At 48.6% G+C, this 26,895-nt stretch overlaps 34 non-coding genes and 4 pseudogenes across 34 annotated transcripts; all 38 read left to right on the forward strand.

Moving 5' to 3' along the window:
• The first annotated feature begins 526 nt into the window (after positions 1-526).
• On the forward strand, positions 527-690 carry LOC135002538 (U1 spliceosomal RNA). Its single transcript, XR_010203728.1, has one exon. It is a non-coding gene; the product is annotated as a U1 spliceosomal RNA (small nuclear RNA).
• Positions 691-842: 152 nt separating this feature from the next.
• On the forward strand, positions 843-1,005 carry LOC135002790 (U1 spliceosomal RNA). The gene has a single exon (XR_010203965.1). It is a non-coding gene; the product is annotated as a U1 spliceosomal RNA (small nuclear RNA).
• A 671-nt stretch (positions 1,006-1,676) lies between these two features.
• Positions 1,677-1,840, forward strand: LOC135002600 (U1 spliceosomal RNA). The gene has a single exon (XR_010203788.1). It is a non-coding gene; the product is annotated as a U1 spliceosomal RNA (small nuclear RNA).
• Positions 1,841-1,992: 152 nt separating this feature from the next.
• LOC135002811 (U1 spliceosomal RNA) lies at positions 1,993-2,153 on the forward strand. The gene has a single exon (XR_010203979.1). It is a non-coding gene; the product is annotated as a U1 spliceosomal RNA (small nuclear RNA).
• A 670-nt stretch (positions 2,154-2,823) lies between these two features.
• LOC135002542 (U1 spliceosomal RNA) lies at positions 2,824-2,987 on the forward strand. Its single transcript, XR_010203732.1, has one exon. It is a non-coding gene; the product is annotated as a U1 spliceosomal RNA (small nuclear RNA).
• Positions 2,988-3,139: 152 nt separating this feature from the next.
• Positions 3,140-3,302, forward strand: LOC135002678 (U1 spliceosomal RNA). The gene has a single exon (XR_010203862.1). It is a non-coding gene; the product is annotated as a U1 spliceosomal RNA (small nuclear RNA).
• A 2,613-nt stretch (positions 3,303-5,915) lies between these two features.
• On the forward strand, positions 5,916-6,078 carry LOC135002821 (U1 spliceosomal RNA). The gene has a single exon (XR_010203987.1). It is a non-coding gene; the product is annotated as a U1 spliceosomal RNA (small nuclear RNA).
• A 151-nt stretch (positions 6,079-6,229) lies between these two features.
• On the forward strand, positions 6,230-6,392 carry LOC135002820 (U1 spliceosomal RNA). The gene has a single exon (XR_010203986.1). It is a non-coding gene; the product is annotated as a U1 spliceosomal RNA (small nuclear RNA).
• Positions 6,393-7,053: 661 nt separating this feature from the next.
• LOC135002436 (U1 spliceosomal RNA) lies at positions 7,054-7,217 on the forward strand. The gene has a single exon (XR_010203630.1). It is a non-coding gene; the product is annotated as a U1 spliceosomal RNA (small nuclear RNA).
• A 142-nt stretch (positions 7,218-7,359) lies between these two features.
• Positions 7,360-7,522, forward strand: LOC135002803 (U1 spliceosomal RNA). The gene has a single exon (XR_010203974.1). It is a non-coding gene; the product is annotated as a U1 spliceosomal RNA (small nuclear RNA).
• A 673-nt stretch (positions 7,523-8,195) lies between these two features.
• LOC135002553 (U1 spliceosomal RNA) lies at positions 8,196-8,359 on the forward strand. The gene has a single exon (XR_010203743.1). It is a non-coding gene; the product is annotated as a U1 spliceosomal RNA (small nuclear RNA).
• Positions 8,360-8,511: 152 nt separating this feature from the next.
• Positions 8,512-8,674, forward strand: LOC135002835 (U1 spliceosomal RNA). Its single transcript, XR_010203992.1, has one exon. It is a non-coding gene; the product is annotated as a U1 spliceosomal RNA (small nuclear RNA).
• Positions 8,675-9,345: 671 nt separating this feature from the next.
• On the forward strand, positions 9,346-9,509 carry LOC135002448 (U1 spliceosomal RNA). The gene has a single exon (XR_010203641.1). It is a non-coding gene; the product is annotated as a U1 spliceosomal RNA (small nuclear RNA).
• A 152-nt stretch (positions 9,510-9,661) lies between these two features.
• On the forward strand, positions 9,662-9,824 carry LOC135002706 (U1 spliceosomal RNA). Its single transcript, XR_010203888.1, has one exon. It is a non-coding gene; the product is annotated as a U1 spliceosomal RNA (small nuclear RNA).
• A 671-nt stretch (positions 9,825-10,495) lies between these two features.
• Positions 10,496-10,659, forward strand: LOC135002511 (U1 spliceosomal RNA). The gene has a single exon (XR_010203703.1). It is a non-coding gene; the product is annotated as a U1 spliceosomal RNA (small nuclear RNA).
• Positions 10,660-10,811: 152 nt separating this feature from the next.
• On the forward strand, positions 10,812-10,953 carry LOC135002749 (U1 spliceosomal RNA; annotated as a pseudogene).
• Positions 10,954-11,645: 692 nt separating this feature from the next.
• Positions 11,646-11,809, forward strand: LOC135002707 (U1 spliceosomal RNA). The gene has a single exon (XR_010203889.1). It is a non-coding gene; the product is annotated as a U1 spliceosomal RNA (small nuclear RNA).
• Positions 11,810-11,961: 152 nt separating this feature from the next.
• Positions 11,962-12,103, forward strand: LOC135002675 (U1 spliceosomal RNA; annotated as a pseudogene).
• A 690-nt stretch (positions 12,104-12,793) lies between these two features.
• Positions 12,794-12,957, forward strand: LOC135002468 (U1 spliceosomal RNA). Its single transcript, XR_010203660.1, has one exon. It is a non-coding gene; the product is annotated as a U1 spliceosomal RNA (small nuclear RNA).
• A 152-nt stretch (positions 12,958-13,109) lies between these two features.
• Positions 13,110-13,272, forward strand: LOC135002650 (U1 spliceosomal RNA). The gene has a single exon (XR_010203838.1). It is a non-coding gene; the product is annotated as a U1 spliceosomal RNA (small nuclear RNA).
• Positions 13,273-13,942: 670 nt separating this feature from the next.
• Positions 13,943-14,106, forward strand: LOC135002845 (U1 spliceosomal RNA). Its single transcript, XR_010204000.1, has one exon. It is a non-coding gene; the product is annotated as a U1 spliceosomal RNA (small nuclear RNA).
• Positions 14,107-14,258: 152 nt separating this feature from the next.
• On the forward strand, positions 14,259-14,400 carry LOC135002824 (U1 spliceosomal RNA; annotated as a pseudogene).
• A 3,844-nt stretch (positions 14,401-18,244) lies between these two features.
• On the forward strand, positions 18,245-18,408 carry LOC135002592 (U1 spliceosomal RNA). The gene has a single exon (XR_010203780.1). It is a non-coding gene; the product is annotated as a U1 spliceosomal RNA (small nuclear RNA).
• A 152-nt stretch (positions 18,409-18,560) lies between these two features.
• On the forward strand, positions 18,561-18,723 carry LOC135002688 (U1 spliceosomal RNA). Its single transcript, XR_010203870.1, has one exon. It is a non-coding gene; the product is annotated as a U1 spliceosomal RNA (small nuclear RNA).
• Positions 18,724-19,396: 673 nt separating this feature from the next.
• On the forward strand, positions 19,397-19,560 carry LOC135002584 (U1 spliceosomal RNA). Its single transcript, XR_010203772.1, has one exon. It is a non-coding gene; the product is annotated as a U1 spliceosomal RNA (small nuclear RNA).
• A 152-nt stretch (positions 19,561-19,712) lies between these two features.
• Positions 19,713-19,876, forward strand: LOC135002518 (U1 spliceosomal RNA). Its single transcript, XR_010203709.1, has one exon. It is a non-coding gene; the product is annotated as a U1 spliceosomal RNA (small nuclear RNA).
• Positions 19,877-20,028: 152 nt separating this feature from the next.
• Positions 20,029-20,191, forward strand: LOC135002842 (U1 spliceosomal RNA). The gene has a single exon (XR_010203997.1). It is a non-coding gene; the product is annotated as a U1 spliceosomal RNA (small nuclear RNA).
• A 671-nt stretch (positions 20,192-20,862) lies between these two features.
• On the forward strand, positions 20,863-21,026 carry LOC135002535 (U1 spliceosomal RNA). The gene has a single exon (XR_010203725.1). It is a non-coding gene; the product is annotated as a U1 spliceosomal RNA (small nuclear RNA).
• Positions 21,027-21,178: 152 nt separating this feature from the next.
• Positions 21,179-21,341, forward strand: LOC135002671 (U1 spliceosomal RNA). Its single transcript, XR_010203856.1, has one exon. It is a non-coding gene; the product is annotated as a U1 spliceosomal RNA (small nuclear RNA).
• Positions 21,342-22,011: 670 nt separating this feature from the next.
• Positions 22,012-22,175, forward strand: LOC135002554 (U1 spliceosomal RNA). The gene has a single exon (XR_010203744.1). It is a non-coding gene; the product is annotated as a U1 spliceosomal RNA (small nuclear RNA).
• A 152-nt stretch (positions 22,176-22,327) lies between these two features.
• LOC135002828 (U1 spliceosomal RNA) lies at positions 22,328-22,462 on the forward strand (annotated as a pseudogene).
• A 701-nt stretch (positions 22,463-23,163) lies between these two features.
• Positions 23,164-23,327, forward strand: LOC135002851 (U1 spliceosomal RNA). The gene has a single exon (XR_010204006.1). It is a non-coding gene; the product is annotated as a U1 spliceosomal RNA (small nuclear RNA).
• Positions 23,328-23,479: 152 nt separating this feature from the next.
• LOC135002766 (U1 spliceosomal RNA) lies at positions 23,480-23,642 on the forward strand. Its single transcript, XR_010203942.1, has one exon. It is a non-coding gene; the product is annotated as a U1 spliceosomal RNA (small nuclear RNA).
• A 671-nt stretch (positions 23,643-24,313) lies between these two features.
• Positions 24,314-24,477, forward strand: LOC135002519 (U1 spliceosomal RNA). The gene has a single exon (XR_010203710.1). It is a non-coding gene; the product is annotated as a U1 spliceosomal RNA (small nuclear RNA).
• A 152-nt stretch (positions 24,478-24,629) lies between these two features.
• LOC135002752 (U1 spliceosomal RNA) lies at positions 24,630-24,792 on the forward strand. The gene has a single exon (XR_010203929.1). It is a non-coding gene; the product is annotated as a U1 spliceosomal RNA (small nuclear RNA).
• Positions 24,793-25,462: 670 nt separating this feature from the next.
• On the forward strand, positions 25,463-25,626 carry LOC135002566 (U1 spliceosomal RNA). Its single transcript, XR_010203756.1, has one exon. It is a non-coding gene; the product is annotated as a U1 spliceosomal RNA (small nuclear RNA).
• A 152-nt stretch (positions 25,627-25,778) lies between these two features.
• Positions 25,779-25,941, forward strand: LOC135002673 (U1 spliceosomal RNA). Its single transcript, XR_010203858.1, has one exon. It is a non-coding gene; the product is annotated as a U1 spliceosomal RNA (small nuclear RNA).
• A 670-nt stretch (positions 25,942-26,611) lies between these two features.
• Positions 26,612-26,775, forward strand: LOC135002555 (U1 spliceosomal RNA). The gene has a single exon (XR_010203745.1). It is a non-coding gene; the product is annotated as a U1 spliceosomal RNA (small nuclear RNA).
• The last annotated feature ends 120 nt before the right edge of the window (positions 26,776-26,895 follow it).

Raw genomic sequence — 26,895 nt, forward strand, 5'->3', positions numbered from 1 at the left:
ACAGGTAGTGCTGCAGGGCCCACACCCTTTTACTTGCCTTACAGAGCAGCTCTGGAGCTGTTACAGTGCCCAGCTGCTGCAAGAAATCAGCTTGAATGCTTCGGGGCTGGGACATAGCCAACATAAGCCCCACACCGAAGGAGGGTGGAGGTGTTTAATGCGAACTAGGGGTCATCCAAGCGCCGAAAAATGCTGCCATGCCCTGCACGCCCCTTTTCTCTTTTCATATGCAGACGAGGGTTGAAGCCAACTTTGACCCACTGCTTGGATGACATCACCATATGCAAATCCATCTGCTGCAGGCCTTCCCCCAGGAATGCTTGCACTAGTTGTTGCATTTGGTTTGTTGTTTGGGGGTGCTTCAGTATTAGGCAGCCTTCTGCCCTCCCATGTTCATCTGAAAATATGTGTTCTCCCTGCAGTTGTTGTCCCCAGATGAGAGTTCCCTTGTGCTGCCTCAGTTGAATCTCCTTTACTTGACAGAGATGTGCCTGAGCAGCGGCCCTCCCCAGCCCTATCCCAAATCATACTTATTTTGCATAGGAGATACCATGGTCATGAAGATTGTTCTCCCAGGGTGAGGTTCATTCATTGCATTCTGGGAATGCTGACATCTGTGATTTCCCCAAATGTGGGAAACTCGACTGCATTATTTGTGGTAGTGGGGGACTGTGTTTGTGCTTTCCTCTGGTCAGCTCTGGTAAAAGTCAGATTTCTTTGTCTCAGATCTTCCTCTAGCCTTGTTCTTCTTTCGAGAGTTTCCTTGTGCTGCCTCAGTTGGATCTCCTTCACTTGACAGGGGGGTGCTCGAGCAGCGACCCTCCCCAGCTCTAGCCCAACTCCTACTTACCTGCCAGGTGAGATACTATGATCATGTAGGTGCTACTCCCAGGGCAAGGCTCACCCATTGCACTCTGGGTGTGCTGCCCCTGTGATTTCCCCAAATGTGGGAAACTTGACTGCAAAATTTGTGTTTCCCCTGGTCGGCTCTCGTATAATTCAGATGTCTTTGTCTCAGGCCTCTCTCCAGCCTAGTTTGCTGTCTGTTTCCACTTCTCTTTTCTTGAGCCGCTCCCTTCTATGCCCTTGCGCACTATCCTGACTTCTCCCGTCTGCTTACATTGTGCCTTCCAACGCACAATGCGAACTACAGGTAGTGCTGCAGGGCCCACACCCTTTTACTTGCCTTACAGAGCAGCTCTGGAGCTGTTACAGTGCCCAGCTGCTGCAAGAAATCAGCTTGAATGCTTCAGGGGCTGAGGCATAGCCAACATGAGCCCCACACCGAAGGAGGGTGGAGGTGTTTAATGCAAACTAGGGGTCATCCAAGCGCCGCAAAAGGCCGCCATGCCCTGCACGCCCCTCTTCTCTATTCATATGCAGATGAGGGTTGAAGCCAACTTTGACCCACTGCTTGGATGACATCACCATATGCAAATCCATCTGCTGCAGGCCTTCCCCCAGGAATGCTTGCACTAGTTGTTGCATTTGGTTTGTTGTTTGGGGGTGCTTCAGTATTAGGCAGCCTTCTGCCCTCCCATGTTCATCTGAAAATATGTGTTCTCCCTGCAGTTGTTGTCCCCAGATGAGAGTTCCCTTGTGCTGCCTCAGTTGAATTTCCTTTACTTGACAGAGATGTGCCTGAGCAGCGGCCCTCCCCAGCTCTATCCCAAATCATACTTATTTTGCATAGGAGATACCATGGTCATGAAGATTATTCTTCCAGGGTGAGGTCCATTCATTGCATTCTGGGTATGCTGACCCCTGTGATTTCCCCAAATGTGGGAAACTGGACAGCATTATTTGTGGTAGTGAGGGACTGTGTTTGTGCTTTCCTCTGGTCAGCTCTGGTAAAAGTCAGATTTCTTTGTCTCAGATCTTCCTCTAGCCTTGTTCTTCTTTCGAGAGTTCCCTTGTGCTGCCTCAGTTGGATCTCCTTCACTTGACAGGGGGGTGCCCGAGCAGCGACCCTCCCCAGCTCTAGCCTAGCTCCTACTTACCTGCCAGGTGAGATACTATGATCATGAAGGTGCTTCTCCCAGGCAAGGCTCACCCATTGCACTCTGGGTGTGCTACTCCTGCGGTTTCCCAAATGTTGGACACTTGACTGCATAATTTGTGTTTCACCTGGTCGGCTCTTGTATAATTCAGATCTCTTTGTCTCAGGTCTCTCTCCAGCCTAGTTTGCAGTCTGTTTCCACTTCTCTTTTCTTGAGTTGCTCCCTTCTATGCCCTTGCGCACTATCATGACTTCTCCCGTCTGCTTACTTTGTGCCTTCCAACGCACAATGCAAACTACAGGTAGTGCTGCAGGGCCCACACCCTTTTTCTTGCCTTACAGAGCAGCTCTGGAGCTGTTACAGTGCCCAGCTGCTGCAAGAAATCAGCTTGAATGCTTCAGGGGCTGGGGCATAGCCATCATGAGCCCCACACCGAAGGAGGGTGGAGGTGTTTAATGCGAACTAGGGGTCATCCAAGCACCGCAAAAGGCCGCCATGCCCTGCATGCCAATTTTCTCTTTTCATATGCAGACGAGGGTTGAAGCCAACTTTGACCCACTGCTTGGATGACATCACCATATGCAAATCCATCTGCTGCAGGCCTTCCCCAGGAATGCTTGTACTAGTTGTTGCATTTGGTTTGTTGTTTGGGGGTGCTTCCATATTAGGCAGCGTTCTGCCCTCCCATGTTCATCTGAAAATATGTGTACCTCCTGCAGTTGTTGTCCCCAGATGAGAGTTCCCTTGTGCTGCCTCAGTTGAATCTCCTTTACTTGACAGAGATGTGCCTGAGCAGCGGCCCTCTCCAGCCCTATCCCAAATCATACTTATTTTGCATAGGAGATACCATGGTCATGAAGATTGTTCTCCCAGGGTGAGGTTCATTCATTGCATTCTGGGTATGCTGACCCCTGTTATTTCCCCAAATGTGGTAAACTTGACAGCATTATTTGTGGTAGTGGGGGACTGTGTTTGTGCTTTCCTCTGGTCAGCTCTGGTAAAAGTCTGATTTCTTTGTCTCAGATCTTCCTCTAGCCTTGTTCTTCTTTTGAGAGTTCCCTTGTGCTGCCTCAGTTGGATCTCCTTCACTTGACAGGGGGGTGCCCGAGCAGCGACCCTCCCCAGCTCTAGCCCAATTCCTACTTACCTGCTAGGTGAGATACTATGATCATGAAGGTGCTTCTCCCAGGGCAAGGCTCACCCATTGCACTCTGGGTGTGCTGCTCCTGCGATTTCCCCAAATGTGGGAAACTTGACTGCATAATTTGTGTTTCCCCTGGTCGGCTCTCGTATAATTCAGATCTCTTTGTCTCATGTCTCTCTCCAGCCTAGTTTGCTGTCTGTTTACACTTCTCTTTTCTTGAGCCACTCCCTTCTATGCCCTTGCGCACTATCTTGACTTCTCCCGTATGCTTACTTTGTGCCTTCCAACGCACAATGCGAACTACAGGTAGTGCTGCAGGGCCCACACCCTTTTTCTTGCCTTACAGAGCAGCTCTGGAGCTATTACAGTGCCCAGCTGCAAGTAATCAGCTTGAATGCTTCAGGGGCTGGGGCATAGCCAACATGAGCCCCACACCGAAGTAGGGTGGAGGTGTTTAATGCGAACTAGGGGTCATCCAAGCGCCGCAAAAGGCCGCCATGCCCTGCACGCCCCTTTTCTCTTTTCATATGCAGACGAGGGTTGAAGCCAACTTTGACCCACTGCTTGGATGACATCACCATATGCAAATCCATCTGCTGCAGGCCTTCCCCCAGGAATGCTTGTACTAGTTGTTGCATTTGGTTTGTTGTTTGGGGGTGCTTCAGTATTAGGCAGCCTTCTGCCCTCCCATGTTCATCTGAAAATATGTGTTCTCCCTGCAGTTGTTGTCCCCAGATGAGAGTTCCCTTGTGCTGCCTCAGTTGAATCTCCTTTACTTGACAAGGGAGGCATTTTGGATTTTTTCATTGGGTACCCTTACACCTGATGGTCTGAATGAGAGCATCGAACTGAACAACATTGGCAGTCTCTGAAGATTTTATCTATTGATTTACCTAATATATTATTTATTGAATATCCATTTATTGTATGTTTAATAAATAAACAAAATTATTAGAAGTAGCTATTTTGGAAACAGCTTTCCTCTTAGGATGAAACTGTATAATCCTGTTGTGTGTGTTCCTTTAAAGTTCTTTAGTAAAATCCACTAGTAATGATGAACATCAGATTTCTTCCTCCATCCTCTTTTTACACTTTCTCTTGGTTCTATATATATATTTTTTTTTTTCTATTTTTATTTTTTTTCCCTCATTCTCCCAAAAGGCCCCCCTCCCTGTTTTAAATTTTAAAATCTTTAAATCTTTAAATCTTCGAATCCTTAAATTGTCTGTTTAATATTTATTTTTTCTTCAATTCTTTTTGTTGTTTAAACAGCAATGTAATTATTCCAGGGGTTAAAATAATGAAATATAGAAATAATATTAACAAAAATTAAAGGTAAAAATGAATTGATCGAATGATCCCATTAAAAGTAAATAAATAATATGGATGTTAAGCTGAGCGGGTTGGATTCGAACATGGGACTAGCTGCATAGAGTGAAGGTGATGTTTCCCCTGCGCCACAAGAACTGCTTTAGTAGTGGCATGGATTTATGTTACCCTAAAAGGTTTTATATAAGTAAATGGGGATCCTTAGTGCTGAGTCTCTGAATTATGTATATGTGATTATAGATATGAGGTATTGATTGAAAGATTATAGGTTAATCTGTATATAGATTATATATTTTCTGTTATTTTTTAAACCTTGTTGCTTATTTTATTATTATTTTTAATCACCATGTTGCTTATTTTTATATTATGAAATGCCTTTATATGTGCAATTGCAATTAGAAAGTTGTTCCATATGTGAGTCATTACATGTATGCATCCAATTAGTACATGTATGTATCCAATCAACTAATTAGTAATGCTATTGGTCCGGTGCATTTTAAAAAGAGCCTGCTAGGCTGCTGATGTATCCTCTGACGAAACCGCTCTTGGATAACAGCGGAGAAACGCGTAAGAAAGGTGATTACCGGACATTCTGATTGCTGAGATATAAGCCCGTTCATGAACGAGCTACATCACGGCGGACGTCTGATGTAAAGGCAGCGGTGAAGGGGAAAAAGCAATTTGAGACCGAGCAAAAGGAGGTCTCTACCCCACGGCAGGGAGAAATATCCCGACCGCGAGTGCCAATAAGATCCAGCCACGGTTAACGGGGGTCGTAGCATACCGCTGTGTTTCACCAACCATCACAGCGCTCTCCCCCTGTTTTCTTTCATTACTCACGTGAGTTACATATGAACTTTAACTGCAGTAAATAAGAGGCGTTGGTTACAACTGTTGCTGTTCATCCACAAGAAGGAATTTAATGTATCAATTACAATTGGAAAGTAACGATTAAATAACAACAGCTGTATCCAGGAGGATTTTTTGGACACTTTAATAAACATTCCGTTTTCATCAAGGGCAATATGAAATAGATCCTGATTACATTTAGATATGGATAGTGGTGCCTATATATGTTGACTCCATTGTATTTTATTGAATGTGGGTTTCTTCTGTCTATATATATTTTTTAAAAATAAAGAGCTTGTATATTTTATTTTTTGCGCTCCCTTGATAACAAGTGTGATTATCTTTAAAATTTGGTTTATTATTGGTAAAACAGTACTACCTATGGGAGCAGCATTTTATAATATATGGTGAAAATTAATAGATGTATAAAGATTAAATAAGCAACAAATTGGTGAAATAGATAAGTTTTGATAGGAGCGCTGGGTTCTATATATATATATATATTGACATTTGGTTATATATATGTATAGACTTTATAAATTCTTGACAGAGATGTGCCTGAGCAGCGGCCCTTCCCAGCCCTATCCCAAATCATACTTATTTTGCATAGGAGATACCATGGTCATGAAGATTGTTCTCCCAGGGTGAGGTTCATTCATTGCATTCTGGGTATGCTGACCCCTGTGATTTCCCCAAATGTGGGAACTCGACTGCATTATTTGTGGTAGTGGGGGACTGTGTTTGTGCTTTCCTCTGGTCAGCTCTGGTAAAAGTCAGATTTATTTGTCTCAGATCTTCCTCTAGCCTTGTTCTTCTTTCGAGAGTTTCCATGTGCTGCCTCAGTTGGATCTCCTTCACTTGACAGGGGGTGCCCGAGCAGCGACCCTCCCCAGCTCTAGCCCAACTCCTACTTACCTGCCAGGTGAGATACTATGATCATGAAGGTGCTTCTCCCAGGGCAAGGCTCACCCATTGCACTCTGGGTGTGCTGCTCCTGCGGTTTCCCCAAATGTTGGACACTTGACAGCATAATTTGTGTTTCCCCTGGTCGGCTCTCGTATAATTCAGATCTCTTTGTCTCAGGTCTCTCTCCAGCCTAGTTTGCTGTCTGTTTCCACTTCTCTTTTCTTGAGTTGCTCCCTTCTATGCCCTTGCGCACTATCCTGACTTCTCTCGTCTGCTTACTTTGTGCCTTCCAACGCACAATGCAAACTACAGGTAGTGCTGCAGGGCCCACACCCTTTTACTTGCCTTACAGAGCAGCTCTGGAGCTGTTACAGTGCCCAGCTGCTGCAAGAAATCAGCTTGAATGCTTCAGGGGCTGGGGCATAGCCCCACACCGAAGGAGGGTGGAGGTGTTTAATGCGAACTAGGGGTCATCCAAGCGCCGCAAAAGGCCGCCATGCCCTGCACGCCCCTTTTCTCTTTTCATATGCAGACAAGGGTTGAAGCCAACTTTGACCCACTGCTTGGATGACATCACCATATGCAAATCCATCTGCTGCAGGCCTTCCCCCAGGAATGCTTGCACTAGTTGTTGCATTTGGTTTGTTGTTTGGGGGTGCTTCAGTATTAGGCAGCCTTCTGCCCTCCCATGTTCATCTGAAAATATGTGTTCTCCCTGCAGTTGTTGTCCCCAGATGAGAGTTCCCTTGTGCTGCCTCAGTTGAATCTCCTTTACTTGACAGAGATGTGCCTGAGCAGCGGCCCTCCCCAGCCCTATCCCAAATCATACTTATTTTGCATAGGAGATACCATGGTCATGAAGATTGTTCTCCCAGGGTGAGGTTCATTCATTGCATTCTGGGTATGCTGACCCCTATGATTTCCCCAAATGTGGGAAACTCGACTGCATTATTTGTGGTAGTGGGGGACTGTGTTTGTTCTTTCCTCTGGTAAAAGTCAGATTTATTTGTCTCAGATCTTCCTCTAGCCTTGTTCTTCTATCGAGAGTTTCCTTGTGCTGCCTCAGTTGGATCTCCTTCACTTGACAGGGGGGTGCCCGAGCAGCGACCCTCCCCAGCTCTATCCCAAATCCTACTTACCTGCGAGGTGAGATACTATGATCATGAAGGTGCTTCTCCCAGGGCAAGTTTCACCCATTGCACTCTGGGTGTGCTGCTCCTGCAATTTCCCCAAATGTGGGAAACTTGACTGCATAATTTGTGTTTTCCCTGGTCAGCTCTCATATAATTCAGATCTCTTTGTCTCAGGTCTCTCTCCAGCCTAGTTTGCTGTCTGTTTCCACTTCTTTTTTCTTGAGCCCCTCCCTTCTATACCCTTGTGCACTATCCTGACTTCTCCTCCCGTCTGCTTACTTAGTGCCTTACAATGAACAATGCAAACTACAGGTAGTGCTGCAGGGCCCACACCCTTTTACTTGCCTTACAGAGCAGCTCTGGAGCTGTTACAGTGCCCAGCTGCTGCAAGAAATCAGCTTGAATGCTTCGGGGCTGGGACATAGCCAACATAAGCCCCACACCGAAGGAGGGTGGAGGTGTTTAATGCGAACTAGGGGTCATCCAAGCGCCGAAAAATGCTGCCATGCCCTGCACGCCCCTTTTCTCTTTTCATATGCAGACGAGGGTTGAAGCCAACTTTGACCCACTGCTTGGATGACATCACCATATGCAAATCCATCTGCTGCAGGCCTTCCCCCAGGAATGCTTGCACTAGTTGTTGCATTTGGTTTGTTGTTTGGGGGTGCTTCAGTATTAGGCAGCCTTCTGCCCTCCCATGTTCATCTGAAAATATGTGTTCTCCCTGCAGTTGTTGTCCCCAGATGAGAGTTCCCTTGTGCTGCCTCAGTTGAATCTCCTTTACTTGACAGAGATGTGCCTGAGCAGCGGCCCTCCCCAGCCCTATCCCAAATCATACTTATTTTGCATAGGAGATACCATGGTCATGAAGATTGTTCTCCCAGGGTGAGGTTCATTCATTGCATTCTGGGTATGCTGACCCGTATGATTTCCCCAAATGTGGGAAACTCGACTGCATTATTTGTGGTAGTGGGGGACTGTGTTTGTTCTTTCCTCTGGTCAGCTCTGGTAAAAGTCAGATTTATTTGTCTCAGATCTTCCTCTAGCCTTGTTCTTCTTTCGAGAGATTCCTTGTGCTGCCTCAGTTGGATCTCCTTCACTTGACAGGGGGGTGCCCGAGCAGCGACCCTCCCCAGCTCTAGCCCAACTCCTACTTTCCTGCCAGGTGATATACTATGATCATGAAGGTGCTTCTCCCAGGGCAAGGCTCACTCATTGCACTCTGGGTGTGCTGCTCCTGTGATTTTTCCAAATGTGGCAAACTTGACTGCATAATTTGTGTTTCCCCTGGTCGGCTCTCGTATAATTCAGATCTCTTTGTCTCAGGTCTCTCTCCAGCCTAGTTTGCTGTCTGTTTCTACTTCTCTTTTCTTGAGCCGCTCCCTTCTATGCCCTTGCGCACTATCCTGACTTCTCCCGTCTGCTTAATTTGTGCCTTCCAACGCACAATGCAAACTACAGGTAGTGCTGCAGGGCCCACACCCTTTTACTTGCCTTACAGAGCAGCTCTGGAGCTGTTACAGTGCCCAGCTGCTGCAAGAAATCAGCTTGAATGCTTCAGGGGCTGGGGCATAGCCAACATGAGCCCCACACCGAAGGAGGGTGGAGGCGTTTAATGCGAACTAGGGGTCATCCAAGCGCCGCAAAAGGCCGCCATGCCCTTCACGCCCCTTTTCTCTTTTCATATGCAGACGAGGGTTGAAGCCAACTTTGACTCACTGCTTGGATGACATCACCATATGCAAATCCATCTGCTGCAGGCCTTCCCCCAGGAATGCTTGCACTAGTTGTTGCATTTGGTTTGTTGTTTGGGGGTGCTTCAGTATTAGGCAGCCTTCTGCCCTCCCATGTTCATCTGAAAATTTGTGTTCTCCCTGGAGTTGTTGTCCCCAGATGAGAGTTCCCTTGTGCTGCCTCAGTTGAATCGCATTTACTTGACAGAGATGTGCCTGAGCAGCGGCCCTCCCCAGCTCTATCCCAAATCATACTTATTTTGCATAGGAGATACCATGGTCATGAAGATTGTTCTCCCAGGGTGAGGTTTATTCATTGCATTCTGGGTATGCTGACCCCTGTGATTTCCCCAGATGTTGGAAACTCGACTGCATTATTTGTGGTAGTGGGGGACTGTGTTTGTGCTTTCCTCTGGTCAGCTCTGGTAAAAGTCAGATTTCTTTGTCTCAGATCTTCCTCTAGCCTTGTTCTTCTTTCGAGAGTTCCCTTGTGCTGCCTCAGTTGGATCTCCTTCACTTGACAAGGGGGTGCCCGAGCAGCGACCCTCCCCAGCTCTAGCCCAACTCCTACTTACCTGCCAGGTGAGATACTATGATCATGTAGGTGCTTCTCCCAGGGCAAGGCTCACCCATTGCACTCTGGGTGTGCTGCCCCTGTGATTTCCCCAAATGTGGGAAACTTGACTGCATAATTTGTGTTTCCCCTGGTCGGCTCTCGTATAATTCAGATGTCTTTGTCTCAGGTCTCTCTCCAGCCTAGTTTGCTGTCTGTTTCCACTTTTCTTTTCTTGAGCCGCTCCCTTCTATGCCCTTGCACACTATCCTGACTTCTCCCGTCTGCTTACTTTGTGCCTTCCAACGCACAATGCGAACTACAGGTAGTGCTGCAGGGCCCACACCCTTTTACTTGCCTTACAGAGCAGCTCTGGAGCTGTTACAGTGCCCAGCTGCTGCAAGAAATCAGCTTGAATGCTTCAGGGGCTGGGGCATAGCCAACATGAGCCCCACACCGAAGGAGGGTGGAGGTGTTTAATGCGAACTAGGGGTCATCCAAGCGCCGCAAAAGGCCGCCATGCCCTGCACGCCCCTCTTCTCTATTCATATGCAGATGAGGGTTGAAGCCAACTTTGACCCACTGCTTGGATGACATCACCATATGCAAATCCATCTGCTGCTGGCCTTCCCCCAGGAATGCTTGCACTAGTTGTTGCATTTGGTTTGTTGTTTGGGGGTGCTTCAGTATTAGGCAGCCTTCTGCCCTCCCATGTTCATCTGAAAATATGTGTTCTCCCTGCAGTTGTTGTCCCCAGATGAGAGTTCCCTTGTGCTGCCTCAGTTGAATCTCCTTTACTTGACAGAGATGTGCCTGAGCAGCGGCCCTCCCCAGCTCTATCCCAAATCATACTTATTTTGCATAGGAGATACCATGGTCATGAAGATTGTTCTCCCAGGGTGAGGTTCATTCATTGCATTCTGGGTATGCTGACCCCTGTGATTTCCCCAAATGTGGGAAACTGGACTGCATTATTTGTGGTAGTGAGGGACTGTGTTTGTGCTTTCCTCTGCTCAGCTCTGGTAAAAGTCAGATTTCTTTGTCTCAGATCTTCCTCTAGCCTTGTTCTTCTTTCGAGAGTTCCCTTGTGCTGCCTCAGTTGGATCTCCTTCACTTGACAGGGGGGTGCCCGAGCAGCGACCCTCCCCAGCTCTAGCCCAACTCCTACTTACCTGCCAGGTGAGATACTATGATCATGAAGTTGCTTCTCCCAGGGCAAGGATCACCCATTGCACTCTGGGTGTGCTGCTCCTGCGATTTCCCCAAATGTGGGAAACTTGACTGCATAATTTGTGTTTCCCCTGGTCAGCTCTCATATAATTCAGATCTCTTTGTCTCAGGTCTCTCTCCAGCCTAGTTTGCTGTCTGTTTCCACTTCTCTTTTCTTGAGCCGCTCCCTTCTATGCCCTTGCGCACTATCCTGACTTCTCCCGTCTGCTTACTTTGTGCCTTCCAACGCACAATGCGAACTACAGGTAGTGCTGCAGGGCCCACACCCTTTTACTTGCCTTACAGAGCAGCTCTGGAGCTGTTACAGTGCCCAGCTGCTGCAAGAAATCAGCTTGAATGCTTCAGGGGCTGGGGCATGGCCAACATGAGCCCCACACCGAAGGAGGGTGGGGGTGTTTAATGCGAACTAGGGGTCATCCAATCGCCGCAAAAGGCCGCCATGCCCTGCATACCCCTTTTCTCTTTTCATATGCAGATGAGGGTTCCAGCCAACTTTGGCCCACTGCTTGGATGACATCACCGTATGCAAATCCGTCTTCTGCAGACCTTCCCCCAGGAATGCTTGTACTAGTTGTTGCATTTGGTTTGTTGTTTGGGGGTGCATCAGTATTAGGCAGCCTTCTGCCCTCCCATGTTCATCTGAAAATATGTGTTCTCCCTGCAGTTGTTGTCCCCAGATGAGAGTTCCCTTGTGCTGCCTCAGTTGAATCTCCTTTACTTGACAGAGATGTGCCTGAGCAGCGGCCCTCCCCAGCCCTATTCCAAATCATACTTATTTTGCATAGGAGATACCATGGTCATGAAGATTGTTCTCCCAGGGTGAGGTTCATTCATTGCATTCTGGGTATGCTGACCCCTGTGATTTCCCCAATTGTGGGAAACTCGACTGCATTATTTGTGGTAGTGGGGGACTGTGTTTGTGCTTTCCTCTGGTCAGCTCTGGTAAAAGTCAGATTTCTTTGTCTCAGATCTTCCTCTAGCCTTGTTCTTCTTTCGAGAGTTCCCTTGTGCTGCCTCAGTTGGATCTCCTTCACTTGACAGAGGGGTGCCCGAGCAGCGACCATCCCCAGCTCTAGCCCAACTCCTACTTACCTGCCAGGTGAGATACTATGATCATGAAGGTGCTTCTCCCAGGGCAAGGCACACCCATTGCACTCTGGGTGTGCTGCTCCTGCGATTTCCCCAAATGTGGGAAACTTGACTGCATAATTTGTGTTTCCCCTGGTCGGCTCTCATATAATTCAGATCTCTTTGTCTCGGGTCTCTCTCCAGCCTAGTTTGCTGTCTGTTTCCACTTCTCTTTTCTTGAGCCGCTCACTTCTATGCCCTTGCGCACTATCCTGACTTCTCCCATCTGCTTACTTTGTGCCTTCCAACGCACAATGCGAACTACAGGTAGTGCTGCAGGTCACACACCCTTTTATTTGCCTTACAGAGCAGCTCTGGAGCTGTTACAGTGCCCAGCTGCTGCAAGAAATCAGCTTGAATGCTTCAGGGGCTGGGGCATGGCCAACATGAGCCCCACACCGAAGGAGGGTGGAGATGTTTAATGCGAACTAGGGGTCATCCAAGTGCTGCAAAAGGCTGCCATGCCCTGCACTCCCTTTTCTCTTTTCATATGCAGACGAGGGTTGAAGCCAACTTTGACCCACTGCTTGGATGACATCACCATATGCAAATCCATCTGCTGCAGGCTTCCCCCAGGAATGCTTGCACTAGTTGTTGCATTTGGTTTGTTGTTTGGGGGTGCTTCAGTATTAGGCAGCCTTCTGCCCTCCCATGTTCATCTGAAAATATGTGTTCTCCCTGCAGTTGTTGTCCCCAGATGAGAGTTCCCTTGTGCTGCCTCAGTTGAATCTCCTTTACTTGACAGAGATGTGCCTGAGCAGCGGCCCTCCCCAGCCCTATCCCAAATCATACTTATTTTGTATAGGAGATACCATGGTCATGAAGACTGTTCTCCCAGGGTGAGGTTCATTCATTGCATTCTGGGTATGCTGACCCCTGTGATTTCCCCAAATGTGGGAAACTCGACTGCATTATTTGTGGTAGTGGGGGACTGTGTTTGTACTTTCCTCTGGTCAGCTCTGGTAAAAGTCAGATTTCTTTGTCTCAGATCTTCCTCTAGCCTTGTTCTTCTTTCGAGAGTTCCCTTGTGCTGCCTCAGTTGGATCTCCTTCACTTGACAGGGGGGTGCCCGAGCAGCGACCCTCCCCAGCTCTAGCCCAACTCCTACTTACCTGCCAGGTGAGATACTATGATCATGAAGGTGCTTCTCCCAGGGCAAGGCTCACCCATTGCACTCTGGGTGTGCTGCTCCTGCGATTTCCCCAAATGTGGGAAACTTGACTGCATAATTTGTGTTTCCCCTGGTCGGCTCTCGTATAATTCAGATCTCTTTGTCTCAGGTCTCTCTCCAGCCTAGTTTGCTGTCTGTTTCCACTTCTCTTTTCTTGAGCCGCTCCCTTCTATGCTCTTGCGCACTATCCTGACTTCTCCCATCTGCTTACTTTGTGCCTTCCAACGCACAATGCGAACTACAGGTAGTGCTGCAGGTCCCACACCCTTTTATTTGCCTTACAGAGCAGCTCTGGAGCTGTTACAGTGCCCAGCTGCTGCAAGAAATCAGCTTGAATGCTTCGGGGCTGGGGCATAGCCAACACGAGCCCCACACCGAAGGAGGGTGGAGGTGTTTAATACGAACTAGGGGTCATCCAAGCGCCGAAAAAGGCTGCCATGCCCTGCACGCCCCTTTTCTCTTTTCATATGCAGACGAGGGTTGAAGCCAACTTTGACCCACTGCTTGGATGACATCACCATATGCAAATCCATCTGCTGCAGGCCTTCCCCCAGGAATGCTTGCACTAGTTGTTGCATTTGGTTTGTTGTTTGGGGGTGCTTCAGTATTAGGTAGCCTTCTGCCCTCCCATGTTCATCTGAAAATATGTGTTCTCCCTGCAGTTGTTGTCCCCAGATGAGAGTTCCCTTGTGCTGCCTCAGTTGAATCTCCTTTACTTGACAGAGATGTTTCTGAGCAGCGGCCCTCCCCAGCCCTATCATAAATCATACTTATTTTGCATAGGAGATACCATGGTCATGAAGATTGTTCTCCCAGGGTTAGGTTCATTCATTGCATTCTGGGTATGCTGACCCCTGTGATTTCCCCAAATGTGGGAAACTCGACTGCATTATTTGTGGTAGGGGGGGACTGTGTTTGTGCTTTCCTCTGGTCAGCTCTGGTAAAAGTCAGATTTATTTGTCTCAGATTTTCCTCTAGCCTTGTTCTTCTTTCGAGAGTTCCCTTGTGCTGCCTCAGTTGGATCTCCTTCACTTGACAGGGGGGTGCCCGAGCAGCGACCCTCCCCAGCTCTAGCCCAACTCCTATTTACCTGCCAGGTGAGATACTATGATTATGAAGTTGCTTCTCCCAGGGCAAGGATCACCCATTGCACTCTGGGTGTGCTGCTCCTGCGATTTCCCCAAATGTGGGGAACTTGACTGCATAATTTGTGTTTCCCCTGGTCAGCTCTCATATAATTCAGATCTCTTTGTCTCAGGTCTCTCTCCAGCCTAGTTTGCTGTCTGTTTCCACTTCTTTTTTCTTGAGCCCCTCCCTTCTAGACCCTTGTGCACTATCCTGACTTCTCCTCCCGTCTGCTTACTTAGTGCCTTACAATGCACAATGCAAACTACAGGTAGTGCTGCAGGGCCCACACCCTTTTACTTGCCTTACAGAGCAGCTCTGGAGCTGTTACAGTGCCCAGCTGCTGCAAGAAATCAGCTTGAATGCTTCAGGGGCTGGGGCATAGCCAACATGAGCCCCACACCGAAGGAGGGTGGGGGTGTTTAATGCGAACTAGGGGTCATTCAAGCGCCGAAAAAGGCTGCCATGCCCTGCACGCCCCTTTTCTCTTTTCATATGCAGACGAGCGTTGAAGCCAACTTTGACCCACTGCTTGGATGACATCACCATATGCAAATCCATCTGCTGCAGGCCTTCCCCCAGGAATGCTTGCACTAGTTGTTGCATTTGGTTTGTTGTTTGGGGGTGCTTCAGTATTAGGTAGCCTCAGGGCCGGTGCAAGGCTTCTCGGCACCCTAGGCAAAACTTCTGCCTACTGCCGCCCCCCCCCCCCCCCTCACACTACCCAGACCCACCCGCCCCGCAGGTAAATGTGTGGCAGTGGCTTCTTAGAAGTTCCACAGCTGTCAAAAAGAGACCGTCCCCTAAAAAAAAAACTATGTAAAAAAAAAGTTTACTGACACAGATTCCGCTGACACAAACACACTGACACAGATAGACTACCACTACTTACTGACACAGACATCACTTGTTGGCACATACATACTTACTGACAGACACCCCCTAAATGACATAGACACTAGTTACTGGCAGATACCTCTTACTGACACAGATGCCCCTTACTGACAAATCAGTAGCGGATCTTGCCACGGGCATGCAGGACTTTTGCCCGGGGCGCCGCCTTCCGGAGGGCGCCGCACCGTGGCAAGATCCGCCACTGCTGCCCGCTGTGTCCCCCGTCCGCCTCTGCTGCCCGCTGCCCGCTGTGTCCCCGCCTCCTGTGAAGGGAACTAGACGCGTAGCGTCTAGTTTCCCTTCGTGGAGTGTACCTTTGCTGAGCGGTGCGCAATGACGTCATCGCGCACCGCTCAGCAGTCAAGCGGCGCTAGTAATGTACAGGGGGCGTAACTGACCACGCCCCCTGTATTAGGCCACACCCCGTTTCCTGCCCGGGGCGCCGAGCGGGCTTGAACCGGCCCTGTGACAAATACCCCTGACATAGACACCAGTTATTGGCACATACATACCTTACTGACACAAATTTACTGACACAGATACTTACTGACATATACCCTTTACTAACACACACACTACTTACAGATATACAGTACACCCCTTACTGACGCCACTTACTGGCATGTACATAGACACCCCTTGCTGACAAAGATACAACTTACTGACACACAATACACAGACACAACTTACCGACACAAACGCTTACTGACACACACACACACACACACACACACACACACACACACACACACCTTACTGACACACACAGCACTTACTGACACAAATGCACATACTACACAGAAACCACTTACTGACACACACACAAACACCACTTACTGACATAAATGTCACAAGACACCACTTACTGACACACACACACACACACACACACACCACTTACTGACACATTTACCACATAGGTGAGACTAAGCGCTGTGTTAGTGTAGTGATGAATAAATAAATGAAAAAATTATGATATAATATAAATGAAAAGAATGAACAAAATAGAAAAAAATATGGTGGTAAATAATAATGATAAAAAATAATAATAATAAAAAAATTATGAAAAAAAATTGTGGCTTGCGGCAATGAATAGGAAAAAAGAGGAGAGTGCAGTGGGTGCAGCAGGTGAAGAAAGGAGAAAGATTGGAAAGAGGACACTAGGAATAATTTAAAAAAATAAAAAATAAATAAATAATAAAATATAAAAACAATGGTCTAGTGGCCCGATGTTTACAGGCCCTTCTACGTGATTTGATTTGGTGTGGAGCTGGTTAGAGAAAATTATAGTCCCGCTTTGAACGCTTGGTGGACACTGTCCCTGGCTTACCATAAGTCAGGTCCCGCTCTGTGCGCTATGCGCTTTGACCTGAAGTTCGGGTCTCGGCTTCCGGTGATGGCAGACGCTGGCGGCGGTGCTTTCTCCTTCTCTTGTGTCTGCTCCCATGCTATATCCAATGCATTTCGAGAGGGACCTGACAAAATGTAAGCCCTTTTTTCCTATTCATTGCCGCAAGCCACAATTTTTTTTCATAATTTTTTTATTATTATTAGTTTTTATTATTATTATTATTATTATTATTATTATTATTATTATAATTTTTTATCATTATTATTTACCACCATATTTTTTCTATTTTGTTCTTTCTTTTCATTTATATTATATCATCATTTTTTCATTTATTCATCACTGTGCCAGACATACACTAACACAGCGCTTAATCTCGCCTCCAAAAATGGATTCCCTGATCTATAAATTGAGCAGCTCACATCAAGCACAGCAAACTATAATCATTTACCCCAAACATTTACCACAGACACCACTTACACACACACACACACACACACACACACACACACACACACACACACACACACACACACACACACCCTACATAGACCCCACTTACTGACACACACACCCTACATAGACACCACTTACTGACACACACACACACACACACACACACACACACACACACCCTACATAGACACCACTTACTGACACACACACACACACACACACACACACACACCCTACATAGACACCACTTACTGACACACACACACACACACACACACACACACCCTACATAGACATCACTTACTGACACACACACCCTATATAGACACCACTTACTGACAAGAATACGGACACCACTTACTGACACACATACACCACTTACTTGCACAAACAAACACCACTTACTGACACAAATGCACACAGACACCACTTACTGACACAAATGCACACAGACACCACTTACTGACACAAACAGACACCACTTACTGACACAAACTCACTAAACAGACACCACTTACTGACACAAGGTGAGAGGGTAACCCCCGGGTGTGCGCTGCTTCTCGCAAATGTCCGCCTGCTCTGCCATCCACGGACCCGGCTGTCATCTTCTCAGTGCAGCCTCCTCCTCCATGCCCAGGTGTTGGTCCTTCTGGCAGGCGGGGGCCAGGTTCTCTGGGACACTCCGACACTGACGTATATCGCAGCAGAGCGGGGACAGGAAGGAGCCGGTAACACGATGCAGGAGTTGAGCGGGAGGCAGCGGGTACCAATCGTGAGCGGGAGTCCAATTGCGGGGGGAAGGGGGGGAGCTGGTGACAACATGCAGTAGGGCAGGAGCCAATCGCGGGATTGCGTGAAGGCGGGGGCGGGTAACATTCGGCTATACAATCACGGGGGGGGACGGGGGGGGGGGCGTGGATAACATTTGGGGGAGCCCAATCGCAGGGACGGGGGAAGTAGCCAACATGACGTGGGAGCCAATCGCGAGTGGAGCTGCCGGCTGGTAATTTCTTCAGTGTGTTGTGCCGCCCTCCAGTGGTCGCCGCCCATAGGCAGCTGCCTAAAGCTGCCTAGTGGTAGCGCCGGCCCTGGGTAGCCTTCTGCCCTCCCATGTTCATCTGAAAATATGTGTTCTCCCTGCAGTTGTTGTCCCCAGATGAGTTCCCTTGTGCTGCCTCAGTTGAATCTCCTTTACTTGACAGAGATGTGCCTAAGCAGCGGCCCTCCCCAGCCCTATCCCAAATCATACTTATTTTGCATAGGAGATACCATGGTCATGAAGACTGTTCTCCCAGGGTGAGGTTCATTCATTGCATTCTGGGTATGCTAACCCCTGTGATTTCCCCAAATGTGGGAAACTTGACTGCATTATTTGTGGTAGTCGGGGACTGTGTTTTTGCTTTCCTCTGGTCAGCTCTGGTAAAAGTCAGATTTCTTTGTCTCAGATCTTCCTCTAGCCTTGTTCTTCTTTCGAGAGTTCACTTGTGCTGCCTCAGTTGGATCTCCTTCACTTGATAGGGATGTGCCCGAGCAGCGACCCTCCCCAGCTCTAGCCCAACTCCTACTTACCTGCCAGGTGAGATACTATGATCAGGAAGGTGCTTCTCCCAGGGCAAGGCTCACCCATTGCACTCTGGGTGTGCTGCTCCTGTGATTTCCCCAAATGTGGGAAACTTGACTGCATAATTTGTGTTTCCCCTGGTCGGCTCTCGTATAATTCAGATCTCTTTGTCTCAGGTCTCTCTCCAGCCTAGTTTGCTGTCTGTTTCCACTTCTTTTTTCTTGAGCCCCTCCCTTCTATACCCTTGTGCACTATCCTGACTTCTCCTCCCGTCTGCTTACTTTGTGCCTTCCAACGCACAATGCGAACTACAGGTAGTGCTGCAGGTCCCACACCCTTTTATTTGCCTTACAGAGCAGCTCTGGAGCTGTTACAGTGCCCAGCTGCTGCAAGAAATCAGCTTGAATGCTTCGGGGCTGGGTCATAGCCAACATGAGCCCCACACCGAAGGAGGGTGGAGGTGTTTAATGCGAACTAGGGGTCATCCAAGCGCCGAAAAAGGCTGCCATGCCCTGCACGCCCCTTTTCTCTTTTCATATGCAGACGAGGGTTGAAGCCAACTTTGACCCACTGCTTGGATGACATCACCATATGCAAATCCATCTGCTGCAGGCCTTCCCCCAGGAATGCTTGCACTAGTTGTTGCATTTGGTTTGTTGTTTGGGGGTGCTTCAGTATTAGGTAGCCTTCTGCCATCCCATGTTCATCTGAAAATATGTGTTCTCCCTGCAGTTGTTGTCCCCAGATGAGAGTTCCCTTGTGCTGCCTCAGTTGAATATACTTTACTTGACAGAGATGTGCCTGAGCAGCGGCCCTCCCCAGCCCTATCCCAAATCATACTTATTTTGCATAGGAGATACCATGGTCATGAAGATTGTTCTCCCAGGGTGAGGTTCATTCATTGCATTCTGGGTATGCTGACCCGTATGATTTCCTCAAATGTGGGAAACTCGACTGCATTATTTGTGGTAGTGGGGGACTGTGTTTGTTCTTTCCTCTGGTCAGCTCTGGTAAAAGTCAGATTTATTTGTCTCAGATCTTCCTCTAGCCTTGTTCTTCTTTTGAGAGATTCCTTGTGCTGCCTCAGTTGGATCTCCTTCACTTGACAGGGGAGTGCCCGAGCAGCGACTCTCCCCAGCCCTATCCCAAATCATACTTATTTTGCATAGGAGATACCATGGTCATGAAGATTGTTCTCCCAGGGTGAGGTTCATTCATTGCATTCTGAGTATGCTGACCCGTATGATTTCCCCAAATGTGGGAAACTCGACTGCATTATTTGTGGTAGTGGGGGACTGTGTTTGTTCTTTCCTCTGGTCAGCTCTGGTAAAAGTCAGATTTCTTTGTCTCAGATTTTCCTCTAGCCTTGTTCTTCTTTCGAGAGTTCCATTGTGCTGCCTCAGTTGGATCTCCTTCACTTGACAGGGGGGTGCCCGAGCAGCGACCCTCCCCAGCTCTAGCCCAACTCCTACTTAAATGCCAGGTGATATACTATTATCATGAAGGTGCTTCTCCCAGGGCAAGGCTCACCCATTGCACTCTGGGTGTGCTGCTCCTGTGATTTCTCCAAATGTGGGAAACTTGACTGCATAATTTGTGTTTCCCCTGGTCGGCTCTCGTATAATTCAGATCTCTTTGTCTCAGGTCTCTCTCCAGCCTAGTTTGCTGTCTGTTTCCACTTCTCTTTTCTTGAGCCGCTCCCTTCTATGCCCTTGCGCACTATCCTGACTTCTCCCGTCTGCTTAATTTGTGCCTTCCAACGCACAATGCGAACTACAGGTAGTGTTGCAGGGCCCACGCCCTTTTACTTGCCTTACAGAGCAGCTCTGGAGCTGTTACAGTGCCCAGCTGCTGCAAGAAATCAGCTTGAATGCTTCAGGGGCTGGGGCATAGCCAACATGAGCCCCACACCGAAGGAGGGTGGAGGTGTTTAATGCGAACTAGGGGTCATCCAAGCGCCGAAAAAGGCTGCCATGCCCTGCACGCCCCTTTTCTCTTTTCATATGCAGACGAGGGTTGAAGCCAACTTTGACCCACTGCTTGGATGACATCACCATATGCAAATCCATCTGCTGCAGGCCTTCCCCCAGGAATGCTTGCAATAGTTGTTGCATTTGGTTTGTTGTTTGGGGGTGCTTCAGTATTAGGTAGCCTTCTGCCCTCCCATGTTCATCTGAAAATATGTGTTCTCCCTGCAGTTGTTGTCCCCAGATGAGAGTTCCCTTGTGCTGCCTCAGTTGAATCTCCTTTACTTGACAGAGATGTGCCTGAGCAGCGGCACTCCACAGCCCTATCCCAAATCATACTTATTTTGCATAGGAGATACCATGGTCATGAAGATTGTTCTCCCAGGGTGAGGTTCATTCATTGCTTTCTGGGTATGCTGACCCCTGTGATTTCCCCAAATGTGGGAAACTTGACTGCATTATTTGTGGTAGTGGGGGACTGTGTTTGTTCTTTCCTCTGGTCAGCTCTGGTAAAAGTCAGATTTTTTTGTCTCAGATCTTCCTCTAGCCTTGTTCTTCTTTCGAGAGTTCCCTTGTGCTGCCTCAGTTGGATCTCCTTCACTTGACAGGGGGGTGCCCGAGCAGCGACCCTCCCCAGCTCTAGCCCAACTCCTACTTACCTGCCAGGTGAGATACTATGATCAGGAAGGTGCTTCTCCCAGGGCAAGGCTCACCCATTGCACTCTGGGTGTGCTGCTCCTGTGATTTCCCCAAATGTGGGAAACTTGACTGCATAATTTGTGTTTTCCCTGGTCGGCTCTCGTATAATTCAGATCTCTTTGTCTCAGGTCTCTCTCCAGCCTACTTTGCTGTCTGTTTCCACTTCTCTTTTCTTGAGCCGCTCCCTTCTATGCCCTTGCGCACTATCCTGACTTCTCCCGTCTGCTTACTTTGTGCCTTCCAATGCACCATTCGAACTACAGGTAGTGCTGCAGGTCCCACACCCTTTTATTTGCCTTACAGAGCAGCTCTGGAGCTGTTACAGTGCCCAGCTGCTGCAAGAACTCAGCTTGAATGCTTCGGGGCTGGGGCATAGCCAACATGAGCCCCACACCAAAGGAGGGTGGAGGTGTTTAATGCGAACTAGGGGTCATCCAAGCGCCGAAAAAGGCTGCCATGCCCTGCACGCCCCTTTTCTCTTTTCATATGCAGATGAGGGTTGAAGCCAACTTTGACCCACTGCTTGGATGACATCACCATATGCAAATCCATCTGCTGCAGGCCTTCCCCCAGGAATGCTTGCACTAGTTGTTGCATTTGGTTTGTTGTTTGGGGGTGCTTCAGTATTAGGTAGCCTTCTGCCCTCCCATGTTCATCTGAAAATATGTGTTCTCCCTGCAGTTGTTGTCCCCAGATGAGAGTTCCCTTCTGCTGCCTCAGTTGAATCTCCTTTACTTGACAGAGATGTGCCTGAGCAGCGGCCCTCCCCAGCCCTATCCCAAATCATACTTATTTTGCATAGGAGATACCATGGTCATGAAGATTGTTCTCCCAGGGTGAGGTTCATTCATTGCATTCTGGGTATGCTGACCCGTATGATTTCCCCAAATGTGGGAAACTCGACTGCATTATTTGTGGTAGTGGGGGACTGTGTTTGTTCTTTCCTCTGGTCAGCTCTGGTAAAAGTCAGATTTATTTGTCTCAGATCTTCCTCTAGCCTTGCTCTTCTTTCGAGAGATTCCTTGTGCTGCCTCAGTTGGATCTCCTTCACTTGACAGGGGGGTGCCCGAGCAGCGACCCTCCCCAGCTGTAGCCCAACTCCTACTTACCTGCCAGGTGAGATACTATGATCATGAAGTTGCTTCTCCCAGGGCAAGGATCACCCATTGCACTCTGGGTGTGCTGCCCCAGTGATTTCCCCAAATGTGGGAAACTTGACTGCATAATTTGTATTTCCCCTGGTCGGCTCTCATATAATTCAGATCTCTTTGTCTCAGGTCTCTCTCCAGCCTAGTTTGCTGTCTGTTTCCACTTCTTTTTTCTTGAGCCCCTCCCTTCTATACACTTGTGCACTATCCTGACTTCTCCTCCCGTCTGCTTACTTTGTGCCTTACAATTCACAATGCAAACTACAGGTAGTGCTGCAGGGCCCACACCCTTTTACTTGCCTTACAGAGCAGCTCTGGAGCTGTTACAGTGCCCAGCTGCTGCAAGAAATCAGCTTGAATGCTTCAGGGGCTGGGGCATGGCCAGCATGAGCCCCACACCGAAGGAGGGTGGGGGTGTTTAATGCGAACTAGGGGTCATCCAAGCGCCGCAAAAGGCCGCCATGCCCTGCATACTCCTTTTCTCTTTTCATATGCAGATGAGGGTTCCAGCCAACTTTGGCCCACTGCTTGGATGACATCACCGTATGCAAATCCGTCTTCTGCAGACCTTCCCCCAGGAATGCTTGCACTAGTTGTTGCATTTGGTTTGTTGTTTGGGGGTGCTTCAGTATTAGGTAGCCTTCAGCCCTCCCATGTTCATCTGAAAATATGTGTTCTCCCTGCAGTTGTTGTCCCCAGATGAGAGTTCCTTTGTGCTGCCTCAGTTGATCTCCTTTACTTGACAGAGATGTGCCTGAGCAGCGGCCCTCCCCAGCCCTATCCCAAATCATACTTATTTTGCATAGGAGATACCATGGTCATGAAGATTGTTCTCCCAGGGTGAGGTTCATTCATTGCATTCTGGGTATGCTGACCCCTGTGATTTCCCCAAATGTGGGAAACTTGACTGCATTATTTATGGTAGTGGGGGACTGTGTTTGTGCTTTCCTCTGGTCAGCTCTGGTAAAAGTCAGATTTCTTTGTCTCAGACCTTCCTCTAGCCTTGTTCTTCTTTCGAGAGTTCCCTTGTGCTGCCTCAGTTGGATCTCCTTCACTTGACAGGGGGGTGCCCGAGCAGCGACCCTCCCCAGCTCTAGCCCAACTCCTACTTACCTGCCAGGTGAGATACTATGATCAGGAAGGTGCTTCTACCAGGGCAAGGCTCACCCATTGCACTCTGGGTGTGCTGTTCCTGTGATTTCCCCAAATGTGGGAAACTTGACTGCATAATTTGTGTTTCCCCTGGTCGGCTCTCGTATAATTCAGATCTTTTTGTCTCAGGTCTCTCTCCAGCCTAGTTTGCTGTCTGTTTCCACTTCTCTTTTCTTGAGTCGCTCCCTTCTATGCCCTTGCGCACTATCCTGACTTCTCCCGTCTGCTTAATTTGTGCCTTCCAACGCACAATGCGAACTACAGGTAGTGCTGCAGGGCCCACACCCTTTTACTTGCCTTACAGAGCAGCTCTGGAGCTGTTACAGTGCTCAGCTGCTGCAAGAAATCAGCTTGAATGCTTCAGGGGCTGGGGCATAGCCAACATGAGCCCCACACCGAAGGAGGGCGGAGGCGTTTAATGCGAACTAGGGGTCATCCAAGCGCCGCAAAAGGCCGCCATGCCCTGCACGCCCCTTTTCTCTTTTCATATGCAGACGAGGGTTGAAGCCAACTTTGACTCACTGCTTGGATGACATCACCATATTCAAATCCATCTGCTGCAGGCCTTCCCCCAGGAATGCTTGCACTAGTTGTTGCATTTGGTTTGTTGTTTGGGGGTGCTTCAGTATTAGGCAGCCTTCTGCCCTCCCATGTTCATCTGAAAATGTGTGTTCTCCCTGGAGTTGTTGTCCCCAGATGAGAGTTCCCTTGTGCTGCCTCAGTTGAATCTCCTTTACTTGACAGAGATGTGCCTGAGCAGCGGCCCTCCCAAGCCCTATCCCAAATCATACTTATTTTGCATAGGAGATACCATGGTCATGAAGATTGTTCTCCCAGGGTGAGGTTCATTCATTGCATTCTGAGTATGCTGACCCGTATGATTTCCCCAAATGTGGGAAACTCGACTGCATTATTTGTGGTAGTGGGGGACTGTGTTTGTTCTTTCCTCTGGTCAGCTCTGGTAAAAGTCAGATTTATTTGTCTCAGATCTTCCTCTAGCCTTGTTCTTCTTTCGAGAGATTCCTTGTGCTGCCTCAGTTGGATCTCCTTCACTTGACAGGGGGGTGCCCGAGCAGCGACCCTCCCCAGCTCTAGCCCAACTCCTACTTACCTGCCAGGTGAGATACTATGATCATGAAGGTGCTTCTCCCAGGGCAAGGCTCACCCATTGTACTCTGGGTGTGCTGCTCCTGTGATTTCTCCAAATGTGGGAAACTTGACTGCATAATTTGTGTTTCCCCTGGTCGGCTCTCGTATAATTCAGATCTCTTTGTCTCAGGTCTCTCTCCAGCCTAGTTTGCTGTCTGTTTCCACTTCTCTTTTCTTGAGCCGCTCCCTTCTATGCCCTTGCGCACTATCCTGACTTCTCCCGTCTGCTTAATTTGTGCCTTCCAACGCACAATGCGAACTACAGGTAGTGCTGCAGGTCCCACGCCCTTTTACTTGCCTTACAGAGCAGCTCTGGAGCTGTTACAGTGCCCAACTGCTGCAAGAAATCAGCTTGAATGCTTCGGGGCTGGGGCATAGCCAACATGAGCCCCACACCGAAGGAGGGTGGAGGTGTTTAATGCGAACTAGGGGTCATAAAAGCGCCGAAAAAGGCTGCCATGCCCTGCACGCCCCTTTTCTCTTTTCATATGCAGACGAGGGTTGAAGCCAACTTTGACCCACTGCTTGGATGACATCACCATATGCAAATCCATCTGCTGCAGGCCTTCCCCCAGGAATGCTTGCACTAGTTGTTGCCTTTGGTTTGTTGTTTGGGGGTGCTTCAGTATTAGGTAGTCTTCTGCCCTCCCATGTTCATCTGAAAATATGTGTTCTCCCTGCAGTTGTTGTCCCCAGATGAGAGTTCCCTTCTGCTGCCTCAGTTGAATCTCCTTTACTTGACAGAGATGTGCCTGAGCAGCGGCACTCCACAGCCCTATCCCAAATCATACTTATTTTGCATAGGAGATACCATGGTCATGAAAATTGTTCTCCCAGGGTGAGGTTCATTCATTGCTTTCTGGGTATGCTGACCCCTGTGATTTCCCCAAATGTGGGAAACTTGACTGCATTATTTGTGGTAGTGGGGGACTGTGTTTGTTCTTTCCTCTGGTCAGCTCTGGTAAAAGTCAGATTTTTTTGTCTCAGATCTTCCTCTAGCCTTGTTCTTCTTTCGAGAGTTCCCTTGTGCTGCCTCAGTTGGATCTCCTTCACTTGACAGGGGGGTGCCCGAGCAGCGACCCTCCCCAGCTCTAGCCCAACTCCTACTTACCTGCCAGGTGAGATACTATGATCAGGAAGGTGCTTCTCCCAGGGCAAGGCTCACCCATTGCACTCTGGGTGTGCTGCTCCTGTGATTTCCCCAAATGTGGGAAACTTGACTGCATAATTTGTGTTTTCCCTGGTCGGCTCTCGTATAATTCAGATCTCTTTGTCTCAGGTCTCTCTCCAGCCTACTTTGCTGTCTGTTTCCACTTCTCTTTTCTTGAGCCGCTCCCTTCTATGCCCTTGCGCACTATCCTGACTTCTCCCGTCTGCTTACTTTGTGCCTTCCAATGCACCATTCGAACTACAGGTAGTGCTGCAGGTCCCACACCCTTTTATTTGCCTTACAGAGCAGCTCTGGAGCTGTTACAGTGCCCAGCTGCTGCAAGAACTCAGCTTGAATGCTTCGGGGCTGGGGCATAGCCAACATGAGCCCCACACCAAAGGAGGGTGGAGGTGTTTAATGCGAACTAGGGGTCATCCAAGCGCCGAAAAAGGCTGCCATGCCCTGCACGCCCCTTTTCTCTTTTCATATGCAGATGAGGGTTGAAGCCAACTTTGACCCACTGCTTGGATGACATCACCATATGTAAATCCATCTGCTGCAGGCCTTCCCCCAGGAATGCTTGCACTAGTTGTTGCATTTGGTTTGTTGTTTGGGGGTGCTTCAGTATTAGGTAGCCTTCTGCCCTCCCATGTTCATCTGAAAATATGTGTTCTCCCTGCAGTTGTTGTCCCCAGATGAGAGTTCCCTTCTGCTGCCTCAGTTGAATCTCCTTTACTTGACAGAGATGTGCCTGAGCAGCGGCCCTCCCCAGCCCTATCCCAAATCATACTTATTTTGCATAGGAGATACCATGGTCATGAAGATTGTTCTCCCAGGGTGAGGTTCATTCATTGCATTCTGGGTATGCTGACCCGTATGATTTCCCCAAATGTGGGAAACTCGACTGCATTATTTGTGGTAGTGGGGGACTGTGTTTGTTCTTTCCTCTGGTCAGCTCTGGTAAAAGTCAGATTTATTTGTCTCAGATCTTCCTCTAGCCTTGCTCTTCTTTCGAGAGATTCCTTGTGCTGCCTCAGTTGGATCTCCTTCACTTGACAGGGGGGTGCCCG

This window comes from Pseudophryne corroboree, unplaced genomic scaffold, assembly GCF_028390025.1.
Source record: "Pseudophryne corroboree isolate aPseCor3 unplaced genomic scaffold, aPseCor3.hap2 scaffold_179, whole genome shotgun sequence".
Classification (NCBI taxonomy): Eukaryota; Metazoa; Chordata; class Amphibia; order Anura; family Myobatrachidae; genus Pseudophryne; species Pseudophryne corroboree.